We start from the raw sequence: 3,510 nt of genomic DNA, 5'->3' as shown, positions 1-3,510 counted from the left end.
TTCAGTGTGAAGCTGTATTTCTAACTTGACATTATTTGTCTGCTGGGTTGATGAGCCATATCCCACAGAAGAGCCCTGCATGTCACTGAGAGAACTATCAGTCATTTAAAGCAACGTGGTTAGTCTGTGTATGAGAGATATGCACCTTTGGGATTATCACACCTCTCTAGTGAAAATCTATGCTTTTATAATATTTAGTTCCACACAATGTGAAGAATATATTGCTTTTACAGTTATTCCTTACTTGAATTGAATATCAAAGTACTACTAAATTGTAGAAAATTTTCTATGAAAGAATAAAAAAAAAACACACTGAATCCAATAGAAGTCATTACTGTTGGTGCTATTACAAAGAATACTAATGAATTATCAATGAAATAAAAGCAAAAAATACTCATACTAAAATGATGTGAAAAAACAAATATTACTATTTAGTGTTTAACTATTTTATTCTAATATTGTGGCTGTATTATTATTAAAGACATTTAGTTCAATGTGACAGTATGTGTTTATAATCTAATCAAAAAGGACATAGAGGAAGGAGGAGAGGGAATTCGAAGTGATCCTTCGGTATGTGAGGTGAGTTCCAGGCTATCCTGGACTATAAGAGAGCCTGTCTGAAGTAATTAAACTAGAAATTAAAGTACAAGCCATGCTAATACCTAACAAAGCCTTATCTCTATGTCCTACATAAATGAGATAACACAAGCACTTCATTTACCCATATATCCTATCAATTTTCTGTGTCTTTTGATTAATTTAAAAAAATACTTGAATTGTTGGGAAGTAAGCCTTATTCTAATTATAACTATCATACAATCTGGCACTAGAAACCAGAAAGTAATGGATAGAGCCATGCTTATGTTGTCATTCTTGGAAGAGCTTTCATTTTTGAAATACACTCAGGAAATCCCAATCCAGCATTTAGTGCATGCTGTTACTTCACAGTATGCCAACATGCATTCCTATCCAAAGATGGTTTAGCAAAAACTTGAATGTTCCAATTTTCTGCACTTGTATAAAAACTTTAAAAGTAAGTGGAAATGGGTTTGATGTTCTCCAGGGACTTCCTGAAATCTCACAAATTTGATAAACAAGAAAGCCTATTTGCTCATTAATTGAATAAAAGTTAATAAATTGCCGTTTTTAATAAAATGAGCATTATGAAAATGTCATTGAAGAATATTATTTATATATTCATTAACTTCATATGCACTGGAGCACACTATTCTGCAAGCTAGTCAAGGTGTGGCCTGGTGTACATGAGTTGAGATGTTCACGATGGTTTTTATTCATGTAGGTGAGGGATCAATGAGGCTCTTGTTGACTTCCTGAGCCTTCTTGACTTCTGCACAAATGACACTGTTAATTTTTATTGAAATGACAGTGCATTTCCTGTGTTGTTTAAAATACAAGCAAAAAGTGACTGGACAAGTCAAACAGAATAAACAACCTGAAAGCACAAATCAAAATACATCTTTTCTTTTTAAGGTATTCCTCCAGGTATTTTTGTCACAAAGAACATATTAACTCATAAAATTAGATAAAATAATAGTTACAAAGTACAAGTAATCTGAATTGAATGTATCCACTTAATTTCTACTTTCTTCTAATCAAATAGATCATGAAAATTATTAATTTAATAATCTTTAAAAATACAGGTAAATATCCATAAAATGTTAGCATTAATATGGAAAGGCTGATCAAAATTATGTTTGCTACAGAGAAAAAGTTTAATTTTTTTTATTTTAGTTGTCTAAAAGGGTAAGAAAAAAAAATCATCAAACCTTGAAATTAATATCAGAAAGTGGAAACTAGATTGAAGATGGAGAATTATATCCGTAGAGCTCAATTCTGTCCTCTAAAGAGAACTTTTCAGTGTTTTCTGTTTCATTGTAATCCATGGACACAAAAGAATATAGCAATAGAACAAATGAGTTAGAAGAAATAATTTGTTCAAGTCAGCATCTCGGTCATAGCAGTTGCCATCACGAAACAAATGTAAATAATGTAAATGTAACTAATTAACTTTTTTTCTACTAGAGAAAATACTAACTTTTTTTTTCTACTAGAGAAGATACTACTAAGATACAACCAAGATTGAAACATATCTCTGGTGTAAGGCAGCATTTTATCACCCTTTAAGGATATAATCTAGAACCCCTGCTCAGAAGTAGCCCATGGCAGCTCAACACTTCACTAGTAAAGGGAAGAAGAACTGTCTCTGACATAAACTCAGTAGCTGGTTCTTTGACCTCCCTTCAAGAGAGGAGCAGCCTTGCTAGGCCACAAAGGAGGACAATGCAGCGAGCCCTGATGAGACCTGATAAACTAGGGTCAGATGGAAGGGGAGGAGACCTCCCCATCAGTGGACTTGGAGAGGGGCAGGGAAGAGATGAGGGAGGGAGGGTGGGATTTGGAGGGGATGAGGGAGGGGGTTACAGCTGAGATACAAAGTAAATAAAGTAAATAATATAAAAACAAATAAAAAAATTTAAAAAGAGACAATAAAATAAAAACAAAACTAAAATCTGTATAGTTCTACACATTATTCTAGCAGTGACATGCAAATAAAATATTTATATATTACCTAGTGCTAGCTGAGGAGATTCTGAAGTGTATTTTGGGGTGGCTAGGATTATTTTTAATTAATTAATTCATTTTACATACTGATTTTAGTCCCCTCTTTCTTCTCCTGGTCTCACCCACCATCCCTACTTTACCCCCCCATCCTTGGCCCCTATTCCTCAGAAAGTGGGGGCCCTCTTCCCTTACCAACTGTGACCTAAAGTTTGACTGTTTTTTTCTTGCCATCTGAGAATGAAGGAAAATGCTTTTGTTTTCATACCTAGGAATTATTTTATCAAGCTTGTGTAATAGAGAAAAATCACTCAAGTCTACACTGACATTTCTGTTTTTATGTTGAAGTTTTTCAAAGTACATTTGCAGAAATTTTAAATTGTAAGGCTCCTGTAATAATAGTTTTCAGGTAACCCCAGGAAACTGCAAATAAACAAGAATGTTTACTCTTCAACTTCTATTTTTTTTTCTTGGCACAGTGAATTCAAAAGGTAAACAGAGAAGTTTTACTACCCCTAGAGGCCTTGAAAGTGTGGTGTCTGTGTCACATGCGTGTCAGTTTATGACATGAGGAGCCAGGCTATGTCTGTGCTCAGCATTATGACCTGTGAACATCTGAATGATTAGCAGCCTAACGTTTCCTGAAAAGCAGGAAGCCTGAGACCACCAACAGTCCAGGGCAGGGGTTGCTAGCCTGAGAACACCTCCTGAAACTGTGGTCCCCTGGCAGCCGTGGGCACAAGAAGGATGACCCTCACATGGGGTCTCTCAGGCGACTCAGGAGGCACGAGCCAGAAACCATCACCAGACAACTGCTATGGGGCCTGGACAGGGAGACAGACTAAGATGACCATCAGTTTGGCTACGCAAGGGTCTGGAGATGAAGCATGCTTGAGATGGCAGGATGCCTCTCCCAAATATTGCAACTGG

General features: G+C 35.8%; 1 non-coding gene across 1 annotated transcript; it reads left to right on the top strand.

The window, feature by feature from the left end:
• Positions 1–3,088: 3,088 nt before the first annotated feature.
• On the top strand, positions 3,089–3,219 carry LOC132652647 (small nucleolar RNA SNORA17). The gene has a single exon (XR_009590233.1). It is a non-coding gene; the product is annotated as a small nucleolar RNA SNORA17 (small nucleolar RNA).
• The last annotated feature ends 291 nt before the right edge of the window (positions 3,220–3,510 follow it).

The sequence above is a fragment of the Meriones unguiculatus genome, chromosome 2, assembly GCF_030254825.1.
Source record: "Meriones unguiculatus strain TT.TT164.6M chromosome 2, Bangor_MerUng_6.1, whole genome shotgun sequence".
NCBI classification, from domain to species: Eukaryota; Metazoa; Chordata; class Mammalia; order Rodentia; family Muridae; genus Meriones; species Meriones unguiculatus.
The sequence above is the reverse complement of the archived record's forward strand: the minus strand, read 5'-3'. Positions and strand labels throughout refer to the sequence as shown.